Source organism: Rattus norvegicus, chromosome 7 (assembly GCF_036323735.1).
Source record: "Rattus norvegicus strain BN/NHsdMcwi chromosome 7, GRCr8, whole genome shotgun sequence".
NCBI classification, from domain to species: domain Eukaryota; kingdom Metazoa; phylum Chordata; class Mammalia; order Rodentia; family Muridae; genus Rattus; species Rattus norvegicus.
This window is the reverse complement of record NC_086025.1, coordinates 24929402-24944828: the sequence shown is the minus strand read 5'-3', so window position 1 is coordinate 24944828 and position 15427 is coordinate 24929402. Positions and strand designations below refer to the sequence as shown.

The 15427-nt window shown below is 44.3% G+C and overlaps 1 pseudogene; it reads left to right on the top strand.

Moving 5' to 3' along the window:
* Positions 1 to 1889: 1889 nt before the first annotated feature.
* On the top strand, positions 1890 to 2653 carry Gapdh-ps33 (Glyceraldehyde-3-phosphate dehydrogenase, pseudogene 33; annotated as a pseudogene).
* Positions 2654 to 15427: the final 12774 nt, after the last annotated feature.

Sequence of the window (15427 nt, the reverse complement as noted above, 5' to 3'; positions counted from 1 at the left end):
GGAGGCTGGTGTTAGGATTCCACACTGTACCTTTACAGGTTGTTACGAATGTTCTTAAGAGGTGGATGTGTACAGGGCTTTGTATGTTTAGGTGGGCGATTATATCTTATCAATTGGATCAAGGTTATTGTGTTTCGTGGTCTTTCATGTGCAGATTTAAGTGTAAGAAAGTGTGCAGTGGCTGGTCTGGGCCACCTGGGAGTTGGATGTTTTTTATTTAAACACTGTTTTAGGATTCGTCATCTTACTGTTTCTAAACTATCCATGTTTTACTTCTGGCTTTTCTATCTGTCAAACACACTTTGTGTGCATTCATTCTTTGCCTCTTTGCAGTTCCTTGTAGTTAATGGCATAAACTGTTCCTATATCTATCTCTCTTGCCTATCAAGCAATAATTTTTTTCCTTTGCCTGCTTTTGTAAGTTGACTAGTTTGCTCAATGCCAGTGACATGATTTACTAATTTCACGTGTCACTTCTTTTTAAAATATTTTTATGTGACACTTATTAAATGGCTAGGAGATCAACCTAATCTATTAGAAGAGGAGCAAGTGGTAGATACAAGAGACATTAGTGTCTTACGGACTATTTGAAAGACATGGCGTTGCAGTATTTCCAGTCCATAAGGCAGCTGAAAATATAACAAAGAGCTGGGGGTGGTGGTGAGGCAGAGGCAGGCAGATTTCTGTGAGTTCAAGGCCAGCCTGATCTACAGAGCAAGTTCCATGACAGCCAGGGCTACACAGAGAAACCCTGTCTCAGAGAATACAACAAAGACCACTGGTTCTGTGCAGTCGTTCATGAGAAACATTTTTTCCTTTTTAAACCTCTCTATGTATTTCTTTTCCAAAGGTAAAACCCAACTTAATATTTATTATGAGTATTTTTAGAAGCATTTATATGGAAAGATTGCAGGATAGAAGGATGATGCAAAAACATTTTTGCAGAGCAAGAATGTCCTATCATGTCCCCTGAGTGACAGTTGGGATGGGATGTCAATTCACCTCATAAAAATACTTTTGCTATCTTATTTCCTCCAAACTGAATAACTTATTCAGCGTATTTGACTTCTGTGGGGTGAGTATGAAGATGTTTATTTTGCTTGGAATAAAGGAGAGAACTTTAAAATTTGTCCCTCGGATTTGCCTGGGGTTCCTGATGAAATAGATATTATCTGGGGGGTCATGTGTGGGACCTGGGGGAGAAGGCAACCATAAGTGAATGAAGCAGCTGAAAGGGTATTAGATCAAGGCTTATGGCATGGCAAATGTTCCTGAGATAGCAGAACGTGAGGTAGCATGTATGTGCGTACGTGTCGCTGAGGATTAAATTTAAGATGTCACACTACATTCTCATCCCATCTTTTGTAATTTTTAAAAAGGGATTTCCCATGTTACCCAGGCTGCCTCTGTCCTGGTGGGCTCAAGTGAGCCTCCTGTCTCAGCATTCCAAGTAGGTGAGATACAGTTATGTGGCATGTTGACCAGCTTTAGCTTCAGATTATGTCTGTAGCTGGGCCTGGTGGTAGGGAGCAATTAATTCAAAGAATGGGGCAGAGGATTACAAGTTCAAAGCCTGCCTGGGATGAACACACAGACACACAGACACAGACACACACACACACACACACACACACACACACACACACACACCCCTCCTAACAAATTATATTTTATATGTATATAATATATATAGTTAAAAATTGTGTATGTTGTGTGTGTGTGAGAGAGAGACTGAGACAGAGACAGAGAGACAGAGAGAGAGAGACGCTGTGTATATAATTGGAGAGTATAAGATTTCTTCTCACAATATAGATCAGACTTAAAGTAACAATAACTTTGAGCTCTCTGCTTCTCCCTGTTCTGGTGAACATCGTCTCCTCCAGTACCAGTCTCGTCCCATGACAAGATGGTGAAGGTCAGTGTGAATGGATTTGGCCTATTGGCTGCCTTCTGCTCTGCATCTGGCAAAGTGGACATTGTTGCCATCAACGACCCTTCATTGACCTCAATTACATGGTCTACGTGTTCCTGTATGACTCTACCCACGGCAAGTTCAACGGCACAGTCAAGGCTGAGAATGGGAAGCTTGTCATCAACGGGAAGCCATCACCATCTTCCAGGAGCGAGATCCCGCTAACATCAAATGGGTGACGCTGGTGCTGAGTATGTCGTGGAGTCTACTGGTGTCTTCACCACCATGGAGAAGGCCAGGGCTCACTTGAAGGGTGGGGTCAAAAGGGTCATCATCTCCACCCCTTCTGTTGATGTCCTTATATCTGTGATGGGTGTGAACCAGGAGAAATATGACAACTCCCTCAAGATTGTCAGCCATGCATCCTGTACCATCTATTGCTTAGCCCCCCTGGCCAAGGTCATCCATGACAACTTTGGCATCATGGAAGGGCTCATGACCACAGTCCATGCCATCACTGCCACTCAGAAGACTGTGGATGGCCCCTCAGGAAAGCTGTGGCATGATGGCCATGGGGATGCATTATCCCTGCATCCACTGGTGCTGCCAAGGCTGTGGGCAAGGTCATCCCAGAGCTGAATGGGAAACTCACTGGCATGGCCTTCCGGGTTCCTACCCCTAATATATCTATTGGAGAAACCTGCCAAGTGTGATGACATCAAGAAGGTGGTGAAGCAGGCATCTGAGGGCCCACTAAAGGGCATCCTGGGCTACACTTTAACAGCAGCTTCTACTCCTCCTTCTTTGATGCTGGGGCTGGCATTGCTCTCAATGACAACTTTGTAGAGCTCATTTCCAGGTATGACAATATGGCTACAGCAACCGGGTGGAGGACTCCATGGCCTACATGGCCACCAAGGAATAAGAAACCCTGGACCACCCACACCAGGCAGGACATTGAGAACAAGAGAGAGGTACTCAGTTGCTGAGGAGTCCCTGTCCCACTCAGCCCCCAACACTAGCATCTCCCTCACAATTTCCATCCCAGACCCCCAATAATAATCCCTAAGCCCCTCCCTACTCTCTTGAATATCATCAATAAAGTTCGCTACACCCCCACCCCACCCCCAAAAGTAACTTTGAGCTTAAGCCTTTAATCTTGAACACACACCTTGATTTCTCCAAGACACAATGTATTTCTTATCTTGTTCATAACAAAATAATTGCAGGAACACTCCGTACTAAAAGTTCTCACAAAGCCAAGAAGGAGAACCCATGCAACGGGGGTCCTTAAATGTCTACAACTTGAACCTCTCTCGTGTCTGGACACTCCTCCCCCTCAGAGATGCCACCCTCTCTGCTGTTACTTTGGAAAGTTCATGCTGATGGTTTGTGGAGGATGTGAGATTATGTCACTCTTAGGAGCATCTACGGTGCTGCTACAGCAGGGGACATTTGTGGAGCTCTTATTGTGTGCCAGGCACTCTGCAAAGGGCTTTCAGGCCTTATCTTACTAAATCCACACAGCTACTCAGTGTGGCACCAAAAGATATCTCGGGGGATCTTTTGTGACCGACAAATCTCCACCAGGACCTTAAAATAAACATTCTAAGCAAAGAGCAAACCCTGCTTCAAACAGGGTTCCTCACATCTCTCTCCAACGACTGCTGCCCCTGAGCCCTCACTGTATGGAAATCCTGGCATCGGCATGAAGTAGTTATTACCCATGGCACACAGACCAGGAAAGCAAGGGCCAGGAAGGTTATGAAAGTTGCCTAAGGAACCATCAACTAGGAATAGGCCGGTTTGGAGTCCAAGACCAGGCTTCAGACTAGAGAGCTCCAGACCTTAATTTGCATTTTATACTGAGAAAGTCTGGCTTGGACAATTGGCCCAGAAAGGACCTTAAGAATGGAATTTACTCGCCACATAAGGAAGCATTCTTTCATGTGGCGCGCGCGCGTGTGTGTTTGTGTGTGTGTGTGTGTGTGTGTATGTGTGTTTGTGTGTGTGTGTATGTGTGTTTGTGTGTGTATGTGTGTGTATATGTATGTATATGTGTATGTGTGTGTATGTATATGTGTGTGTATGTGTATGTATGTGTGTATGTATATGTCTATGTATGTATATGTGTGTATGTGTGTGTGTATGTGTATGTGTGTTTGTGTGTATGTGTGTATATGTATGTATGTGTGTATGTGTATGTATGTGTGTGTATGTATATGTGTGTGTATGTATGTGTGTATGTATATGTCTATGTATGTATATGTGTGTATGTGTGTATGTGTATGTATGTGTGTATGTATATGTGTGTATGTGTATGTATGTGTGTATGTATATGTATGTGTGTGTGTATGTGTGTGTGTGTGTGTGTTTGTGCACACGTGCACTCTTTCCAAGCCCCAGATCCATAAACAATGCCGAGATTCTCTTCTTTCTGTAGCACTCACACAATCCCCACGGTACAGCCTCCACAGTGTGTGAAGCACCCAGTTTTTATTAAAGAAAATCTTCACGCTGATGTAAAAAACCACTCCAGTACAATTTGAACACGACACTGTATAAATTTCAGAAATTCATAATTTTATGTAATTTAGGTGATATAAATGTTATATAATTTATGCTGTGTGTTCATTGAGCACACATAGAGCCGGGTTTGCTATGCTCCAGGCCACGTCCAAGGAAATAAAGATACAGTGACACAGAGGTAGGGTGGCAGGGTCACGGGGCTTGCTTTCCAAAAGGGGGACACAAATGAGAATGAAACAAGAAGCTAAACAAACCAACGAAAAGCTCCTAAGTGCCCTGTTCTGCAGAGAATTAAAACTGCGGGAAAGCAAGGCAGAAATGATCAGTGACATACTTAGTACCAATTGGCCTGGGAAGATGGCATCTGCGTTGAGATCTGAAGGAGAAGCCAGCAGCCGTGGGAAAAGTTGGTCCAGGATGCAGGTAAAGGAAATTCAGTGGGGAAAGGGAACAGAAAGGAGGGTGGGAGGAAAAGAGAAAGGTTGGGATGAGATGAAGTAAGAGGTCTTGGAGGCCATTTTTTAAGGTTTATTTATTTTACTTTTGCCTGCATGCATATACATGTACACTACATATATGTCTGGTGTCCTGGATCCCCTGGAACTGGAGTTACAGACAAGGTACTGTGTGTGTGCTGGGAATTGGGCTGGGGTCCTCTAGAGGAACATCCAGTGCTCCTGACCGCTGGGCCATTTCTCCAACTGCACTTTTTGTTTTTAAACTACATTTTCATTTATTTAAGTGTGTGTGCGCTACAACACTCAAGTGGAGGTCTGATACTTCTCCCAGGAAACAACTGACAGGGGCCTTCACTACCGAGCTGTCTCTCTGGCCCTGCTCCAATGGTCTTTATGTCCCTGGTGCTGGGATTTCGGATGCGTGCTACTGAATCCCAGTACTGGGTATATAATTTTATCAGAAGGACTTGAAGAAACATTTGAAGACCCCTGTCAGATTTTTAAGAAGATCACAATTGGCAGGGATACCTTGTCTGTAAAGTGGTCAAGTTTCCAGAAAACTTGTCTAATTCCACACCGACCTCTACCTCTTTCTAGGGGGCCGGCTCTTTCAAAGTTCCAACTGCAAGTTCAGCAATAAAAATAGAAACCCAGGGCACTGACGCCGGAGCCATAACTCATGTCGGGTCACATCCTGCTGCTGAGTGCCACTGTTTTTCCACTGTGAACCGTTACTGGGACCAGATTCTCAAAATAGCGCTTCTGCCTCTCTGGAGCCTGCCAGCATCTCTCTGGTGTTATCTGGCCCTCCCCGAGCGGCCAGCAAGAATTCTCAGCTCCTGGAGCCTTGGAGTATCTCGTCCCCTGTGCCAGGCTGGACTTAGCCATCAAGGCGTAATGTCAGGGAGCTACAGGCAGTTGGACCCTGGGGATAGCTAGTGAGAAATGCAGACACATGGAGCCCGCCAACTCCTTGTCTCCACCCTGGGACAAGCGATCCTGGTGTCATATATAGGAGCATTCCGAGCTGGGGATGAAAGGTCAAGGCTATGGCTTTCACGGTTCTACAAAACGCAACCTTCTGTTGCTTTTCTGGTTTATGCTTACTCTTACTCATACGTTATGGAGCAGGTTGGGGGGGTCAATATTCACCCCAACGCCTCAGTCCACGAGTCCTTTGCGCAAGGCTCGCAAAACACTTGCAAAATAAATGCATTAAGCGTCTGCAGTTTTGTTTTCCCTCCTGTAAAATGCAGGTGAGGATGACGCCACCTCGGAGAGTTGTTATGAAGACAATTAGCATATTAAAAGATATCCAAGTTAGTTAGAGTAACCACCTTTTATTTTTCTTCAGAGGGGGGAAAACCTGTATGGTATTTCTTACTATAATCTAGTTTTACCATTCCCTTGTCAGATTTATCTGCTCAGTAAATAAATATTAAATAAGCACCAGGGTAAGTATTGGGGGGGGGGTGTTACACTGAATAAGATATCACTCAGAGTCACAATCTAGAACAGCGGTTCTCAACCTGTGGGTCATGGCCCCTTTGGGGGCGGAACGACCCTTTTACATTACAATTCATAACAGTAGCAAAATTACATTTACGAAGTAGCCATGTTGGGGGTCACACAACATGAGGAGCTGTATTCAAGGGTTAGGAAGGATGAGAACCACTTATCCAGAAAGACGTGCCCATTCGATTCGTTCAGCGAACACATATGCACTGCTGCCTGAGTATCCAGAACCGGGTACACAGCATCTACTCACGACCACCTCTGATGTCCTGAACCTCAAGGACACAGACGCAAACCTAGGGTTCTTCCTGCTCCTACCCTTAACTCTTAAGCCGTTTCATGCCGGGGTAATCCTGTAAAACTGGGAAAGAGAATGACCAGGTTGAGCCATTCCTTGTTAAAACACACTTCAGTTTCAAAGGATGAGAGCATCTCCCCGGTTTGCCTTGCATGGCGTTGTTTCTTCCAGCGGCTCCCTCCGGTTCAGGCCACCTGTCCCACCAAAAGTCAGTTCCTAGAGTCAGTCGAGCTCCTTATTCGGGGTCTTTGAACATGTGGTCCTTCAGTCTAGAATCCTGTCTTCAAGGCCCTTTGGCTAACAGGCTCCTCCTCTTCCTTCGTGTATCAGTCACGTGTTTTCAGAAACGCTACCCAGGTGACTGTGGTTATCCCTATTACGGCAGCCTTTCTGCTCCTTTTCCAAATCCGCATCTACCATTTTATTTCTTTGCTTCCTTACCGTTTGCCTCTCCCACAAATAATATGAGAATAAAGTTCTTCTTTTATAGAGAGCTAGCGGGGCATGGTGGCACACACCTTCAACCCCAGCGCTTGGGAGTCAGAGGCAGGAGGATCCCTGAGTTTGAGGCCAGCCTGGTCTACAGAGTGAGCTCCAGGAAAGCCAGGGCTATGCAGAAAAACCATGTCTCGATAAATAGGAAACAAACAACAAAAGAAAACAGAGGAGCCAGAGAGCTGATTTAGAGCACTTCTTGTTGTGATCTCATGTGAAAGGAGAAAAAAGAAAAACTCTTGAATCTGTGTGGGGTAAGAACCGGTGCGGGTCTGCCAGCAATTGACAATTACTCCTGCAGCCCGTGTGGAACCCGGGATCAAATCCAAAGCCTAGTGTATGCTAAGCAATTAATTGCTCTGCCACGAAGCCACATCACCAAACGGTTCATTACTTTCTCTAAAAAGATTTTGACATAGCATCTAATTAAAAGATGCTGGTAGCCAAGGTGTAGCCCTGTGCTGGGTAAATCAGAGAACACAGGCTAAGGCAGTTAGAGCTCAGGTGGGCGTGGTCCCAACCGGAGCTGCTCATTCAAACCTTGTACTTAGAACACATTTCCGGACGTTGCTGCTGGCGGCAGTCTGGGGGCCACACTCTGAGAATGACTGAAACCCACTGTGGTGCCTGATGGACTGCATTCAGATCCCCGCAACACTTCTCAGGCCTTAGTTTCCACACCGGAAATGGGAATTACAATAGAACCTTCATGGGGGGAGTTTCAGAGATGTTCATCTTCATAAAGTAAGTGTGGGTTGTTATTTTGTAATAACAATAACAACAATTCAAGTAAATTTGCAGCAGACTACCTGATAAAACTATCTGGGGTTTTAGGAATGCTTAATACTGTGCCGTGCAATTTGGCAACTGTAAGTACCTTTAAATTTACTTTTTTTTAAGATTTATTTATTTATTATATATAGGCACACTGAAGCTGTCTTCAGACACACCAGGAGAGGGCATCGGATCCCATTACAGATGGTTGTGAGCCACCATGTGGTTGCTGGGAATTGAACTCAGGACCTCTGGAAGAGCAGTCGGGTGCTCTTAACCACTGAGCCATCTCTCCAGCCCGTAAGTACCTTTAAATATTATGGTTCTTGAGCATTTTTTAAATACTTACAGCATAGCTCTTGAGCATTTAAAATTTGCTACATGATGTTCTGCCTCAAACAAACAGACAAAATAAACAAACAAACAAACAAACAAACAAACAGCGGGGGCAGGCCCAAATGAAGAAGCATTTCATACTAACAAATTTTAATATTATTATTATTTTTAAATTTTTTGTATTGTGGGGTGTCTGTGCACAGGTGCATGTTGTACTCACAGATATTGGAAGAGGGAGAGCAGGAATTAGAAACAATTGTAACACCGGTCAAACTCTGGTCCTCTGCAAGTCAATTTCTCCCTCCCCTCCCCTCCCCTCCCCTCCCCTCCCCTCCCCTCCCCTCCCCTCCCCTCCCCTCCCCTCCCCTCTTTTTCTTTTCTTCATCTTCAACCTTTATTAATTCCAATTATTTACTAACGCATTAAATCTTAACTTCCTCCAAAGTCCTACAGTTTTACATTTTTCTTTTACTTTCTATCAATTTGTTGTGAATTTCACACCACACACCCCAATCTCATTCACCTTCTCCTCCCCTCTGCCCTGCAACCTCACCCCTAAGAGAAAACAAAAATAAATAAAAACAACAAAATAGAGGGAAAGTAGCATAAAAATATCTTGCTGTGGAAGCTGCAGTGTGTCTTGGTGTTTGTCACACTACACCCTTTGCCCACACAGCTTTACTTGCAAATGTTCACTGCAATGAGCCATTGGTCTGGTTCAAGGCCTTGGCTTCCAGCAAGCGCTTTTAACTGTTGAACCATTGTAAAATATACCCAAATTTCTCCTCCCAAGCCCTGCTCCCTGAGTGAGGACCTGAGACTATTATTCATAAACGCCTAGGCGGTAAGCTTCAGCTTGTTCTCTGACTTGCTTGTAACTTAGTATCCCTTTTATTGGACGCTGTGGGTAGTCCTGGTGCTGCTTGTACTCTGACGTTAATTCTGCTTCTTCTAGAGGGGCTGCCCTTGACAAGCAGCCCATCACATACGCAGGTGAGCTCACGTGAACCTTCTTCCCATTTTAACTGGTCAATAAAGCTTGTGATTGGGCAATGGAGGGGAAAGGTGGGACTGGAGGTTAGAGTGTGGGGGCAGGTAGAAGGGAGGAGAGGACCAGAGAGGTAGGAGAGAGGACTGAAGAGGAGGGGGAAGAGGGGAGGAGGGGGAGGAGGAAGAGGAGGGAAAGGAAGAGGAGGAGGAGGAGGGAAAGGAAGAGGAAGGGGAAGAGGGGAAAGGGGGAAGAGGCAATGATGGACCAGAACCATGAGTGACCAGGACAAACTACAAGGAGCAAGGGGTGTAATAGCTGAGGGATTAAGTTAGTATAGTGTTAGATCTACCCAATCTAGGCTTAAAGCGTATAATTAAAATAATTAGATTGTATCTTTTTTAAATGGGCTTATTGGTGTTGGAAATTGCAACAGCAATTCCAGCCTGGGTTCAGGTGCCTGCTGTTGTACATCTGTCTCCTCCACATTCCAGCTCGAATCTCCCATGCCTCTCAGGATTTTCCAGAATTCTCTCTCTCTCTTCCTGTGTACGGCCCACCTCCTACTCTCTGCCTTAGCTCATTGGCCATGAGCTCTTTTATTGACAGGTGTTGCTTGTAAGAGATTGTCTCTACAAACCATCTCTTCAGTTCCCAATATATGTATATTTGAGAGTAGGTACAGGTAGAGAAAATTATATAGTTACATTTATTACTGTTATATTATTATAAATACACCATTATATTATTTGTATGTAATATACTATAAATATTACATTATATAAATATATGTTTATATATATTAACCGAGCTATTGTCATTACGGCAGATTTCTCTATCGCTTTTTTTTTTTTCTTTTTTTCGGAGCTGGGGACCGAACCCAGGTCCTTGCGATTGCTAGGCAAGCGCTCTACCACTGAGCTAAATCCCCAACCCCGCTTTTTTTTTTTCATTGTCACGCGTTATCTATGTTTCATGTTGGCAATGGAATAGTCATGGAGGGAAACATTACACTGCCTTAACAATGAACACAAAAATGTAAACGGCACATTTTATTTGTTTTATGTTACGCCTTTAAAATCTGATTTTAAGTATAACACATATCCATGGTGACTGGCCACAGTTGACATGTTCAACATCGTTATGGGTTAGTACAGGTGTCTTCTCTGCAGCCAGATGCCCTAAGGGAAACTACACCATCCCTCTGTGCTCCGGGTTCCATGACTATGGCCTCGGTTAAAGTTTGATGGATTAAGCAGGTAGGGAAGCATTGCGTGCCACTGGGTTGGTACTCATGCTCAGTGTGACTTAGCCCTTACTCTCGTCGGTATAATTCTAATCCCTCTTTATAATGAGCAAAGCAACCTTCCCGTTAGGTTCTAATCTGGGCTTTCTACACAAGGACCACAAGTCTTAGCACATCCTGAGATGGCGAAACTCGTTTGCTACTTCAGCTTCCCCGCCTCCCTTCAAGCTTACCGGGGAGGGCTGAGGTTTGAGCTTGGCTAACCTGTAACCCGACAAACTTCCTTACACAATTAGATCTGCAAATAGATTCTTCTTGAATTTTCCGAACAAGCAGTATCGTATTTTTACTAGGATATAAAATTAGGTTCTCAGTCGTAAATTTTCCCAGCTTCCTTTTTGGTGATGTCTGAAGAGATCGAAACCACACTTCCTTCATTAGGGTAAGAATGTAGCATTTGTCTTCTTCAGACTGTGGCTTGCAGCCACAAACCCACATCAGCATCACCGTGTCTGTTTGATGACCCAGGCTATAGAAGTGTTCCTGGGGAAACCTTGTACAATTGCTTTTGAACAAACGCTGATGTGACTCTCTGTGTGGGTCCACTTGAAATGTGTCTTGGGGGTTGGAGACCGGGCACCTCACAGTGGTCTGTAACTTCAGCTTCAGGGGATTTGACACTCTCTTTGCCTCCACAGACACAAGGCAAGGACATGGTACCCAGACATACATGCAGGCAAAACACCCAAACATATAAAATAAATTAATTTAAAAAATTATGTATCTTGGAAATTTCCAGATCTCTAATCATTTCCTTTATGTATAGAATTCCTAGCTCACTAAATCATACTGTTTGGGCTGGACAGTTCTGTGGGTAAAGTACTTGTATAAACGCAAGGACCCAAGTCCCTATCACCAGCACCCTCGTAAAGGCAGGCGTCTATAACTGCAGTGTCACCCAGTTGACTTAGGTAGCTCCCAGGGGATCACTGGCTAGCCAGCGTAGGCTGAACAGACAAATGATTCACACGAAACTGCTGCCCATTTTCTTCCTTTCTTTTTCTTTTATCTGTTATCCCTCTCTTTTTTTAAAAAATGTGTCATAACTTAAAAATTATCAAGAAAGCAAAGCCAGAGTTTCAAAGGGAACAGAAGGAAGAGAGACGCTCCTCCCTCTCGTAGCCCTCTCTATTTTTTTTTTTTAAACTTGGTCTTTTTTTCTAGAAGAGTGTTTCACCTTTGTCCAGTTCACAATTATTTCGAGTTTCTGTGTAAAGGAAATGAATGCAAAGCTGCCTTCACGGGGAAGTGTTGCAAATTGTCACCGTCTCGACACAAATTGCAACAGGATGGAACCTGCCCCTTGACTACAGAGTCATCCCCAAGGAACAGATCAGTAACTCGTTAATCTTGCCAGCTGTTGTAAGGATGGATTGTTTTAAAGCCACACTTGCATTGGAGAGAGCACAGCTGTTAAAACCAGTTTATAGGGGCTGGGGATTTAGCTCAGTGGTAGAGCGCTTACCTAGGAAGCGCAAGGCCCTGGGTTCGGTCCCCAGCTCCGAAAAAAAGAACCAAAAAAAAAAAAAAAAAAAAACCAGTTTATAAAACATCTGTATTTGGTTGGGCGTGCTGGTAAGTGCTTTAAATCTCAGAACTCTAAGGGCAGACCTCTGTGAGTTCAAGCCACGCTGGGCTACATAGCAAGTCTCAGGCTAGCCTGCTCTGCAAAGTGAGAGTACTAGGCTAGCCAGAGTTACACAGTGAGACTCTGTCTAAAAAGACCAAAACCAAAACAACAACAAACGCTGTATGTTCACTTCTAAAGCACATCAAAACAGCAAAAGCATTATTCTTTAGAAGGCAGAAAGGAGTATCCCATCTATGAATTAAAACACAATGGATTTAAAAGAGAAATTTTATTCAAATTAGTAAACAAAATAAAGAAATCGAGGCACCGTTGAGAAGTGGCCAGAAGAAAGCACAGACTTTGGTTTAAGCCCAGGTCAATACCAAGCTTCAAGGACAATGTCATCAAGACTTGGTTTTTCCCTGTTTTGTTTCTGCTGGTCCCTGTCCTGGTTTCATTCTCAGATAGGATCTACCATGGGTGTGTGTGTGTGTGTGTGTGTGTGTGTGTGTGTGTGTGTGTGTGTGTGTGTACGCGCGCACGCACACGCATGCACACTTGTGTGTGCTCAATATACCTTATGGGTGTTCCCGCATAAACAAGTAGCCTTGTGTGATATGACAGGGTCTTAGTGATTCACTTTTATTTTGGATTGTCAGCACTAATTCTAGCTACCTCTACAACTGCCACCATTTAGCCTTACAGTTTGGAGTGAGAACTTATTTTAAAAGTTCATCCGCCCCCCCCCCACCCCCCGGAGCTGGGGACCGAACCCAGGGCCTTGCGCTTCCTAGGCAAGCGCTCTACCACTGAGCTAAATCCCCAACCCCTTAAAAGTTCATCTTTATTTACTTGCTTGCTTGCTTGGTTTTCCCAGATAGGGCTCCTCTGTGGTGTAACAGCTCTGGCTGTCCCAGAACTCACTTTGTAGACCAGGCTGTCCTCAAATCCACAGAAATCCATTTGCCTGCCTCTGCCTCTGCCTCTGCCTCTCAAGTGCTGGGAAAGGTGTGTATCACCACGCCTGGCTATTTTGTTTTTTAATTATTTGTATATGTATAGATCAGAGCTTATGCCTGTGGGTGTGAGTCCAGGTGATTTGGGAGGCTAAAAAAGAGTGTTGGACCCCTCGCTAGAGTTACAGCCATGAGCTCCCTGATGTATGTAGTAGGAACCAAGCATAGGTCTTTTATAAGAGCAGTAGTTGCTCTTAACCAGTGAGTCATCTCTCCAGCTCAGGAGATGGGAAATAAAAGAATAACAGTTATGGGAGCAAATTTACTAGCCTGACTTTTAAGACTGCATATTGTCCACAATGGCTGGTCTGCAAGCTGGAGAGTGAAGCTAGTAGCAGCTAAGTCCAGGAGTCGGGGACCAATGGTGCTGCCCCAAACTGAGGCTAAAAGCCCATAAGCTCCCTGGCGGGTCGCCAGTGTGAGTTTGAGTTGAAGGCTGAAGATGCAGGAGTCAAATGTCACCAGGAATGGCAGCAGCAATAAACTGCACCTGCCCAAAGAGAGTTGTATTTCCAGCCTGGGCAGGTCTCTTTTGACATGGAAACTTAAAGACCTAGTCTTCTTTCTCTGTTAATGTTTCCCTTAATTATTCTGACAGCTTGATTTATATCCTATGGAAGGTTCGAAGAGGAATTAGTTCCGTGCAAAAGTTCCCAATGCACAAGCTTTTTGTTTTCTGAGACAGCCTTACCATGTAGCCCAAGCTAGCCTAGACTTTGTGATCCTCCTGCCTCAGTCTTCTGAGTGCTAGGATAATAGGCAAATGCCATTATGTCTGATTCTCGACATTGATGATGCTTTTAAAAGCGGCTTAGGTGAACTGAACTCATTGAACAAGTTAAAAGAAGGCAGATTGGGATCTCAAAATTATAAGTCACCGCTATGGCTTCAATGTGAGACCCCAAGGGGGTCAACACTAGACAGTCACCCCATATTCTTTGGAAGAGCATTGAATGACATTTAGCGTAGCCTTAAAGTGGTCTGCTCTGATGTAGAAAGGGATAACACCAGACAGACTGGGTGGTGGTGGTTCACATCTTTAATCCCAGCACTCAGGACGCAGAGGCCAGCAGATCTGTGAGTTCGAGGCCAGCCTGGTCTACAGAGCAAGTTCCAGGACAGCCAGGGCTACACAGAAAAACCCTTCTTTATCTTACTTGGGCATGAGTTTCCTAGACTGGCTGTAAGCTTTACTTTACTTTTTAAAGTGCATGTCTCAGGCCGAGGGTGCAGCTCAGTGGTAGATGCATGAGATGCATGAGTTCAATGCTAGCATGCATGAGTGAACACGCTTCCCTCCCTAGGACCTCAAGTAACGATCGGAATAGTGGCCATAACAATACAACTGCCTTTTATTCTAACACCAGATTGGTTCCCTTTTTGTTTTTATTTTTATTTTTTTGCCTTTTATGTAAACCCTATCCTTTAATATCACAACCTTTTCAGTTTGCTTAAAAATATTTTATCAAGTCACCTTTGTTGGACCCTATTATACAGAATTCTGAAAAAAAAAAAAAAAGTATCTCTATGTTGTGGTTTGCCCTGAAGTTAACTGTATTTTGATGCTAATTCCAGTGCCCCAAGGACAGCTGCCTAGTCACATACTCAGGAATCAGGTGACTTGATCGGAACCTTTTCCCCATTGAATTTGTAAAGTACAGGTGAGGGGCAGGTACAGGATAGAAGGAGGCCTGTCTTTGTAGGAGAAGGAAGGATGGGCAGAAGAGAAGTTTGAAGGAAGAGGAGGAGACGAGGAGAGAGGAAGAGACAGGAGGGAGAGAGGCCGCAGCAGGACAAGATTCTGCTCGGTGTATTTACAGGTTGTTATCAATGTTCTTAAGGGATGGATGGTACCGGGCTTTGTATGTTTAAGTGGGCAATTATATCTTATCAATTGGATCTAAGATTGTTGTGTTGTGTGTTCTTTTATGTGAGGGTTTGAGTGTAGGAAAGTGTGCGGCTGGGCTGTGTTTCCGCCAAGATATCTAGCAGATATCTTGGGGCACCTCGGTGCGGACCTAGTGGGGTAAAAGACAACTATAATTTTTTATTTTTATATTTTTACAACAACATCTCTATGGTAACCACTGTGGTCTCTTTTCAAGGTAGAATGACCCTGTGTCATCCTGTGCCCATTTCCCTCATCTGTCAAGACGGTGACCATAGACCTTGTTTTAGAGAGTCACTGTAGGGAATACATTAACGTGAGTGAAATAACCACAATAGCCTC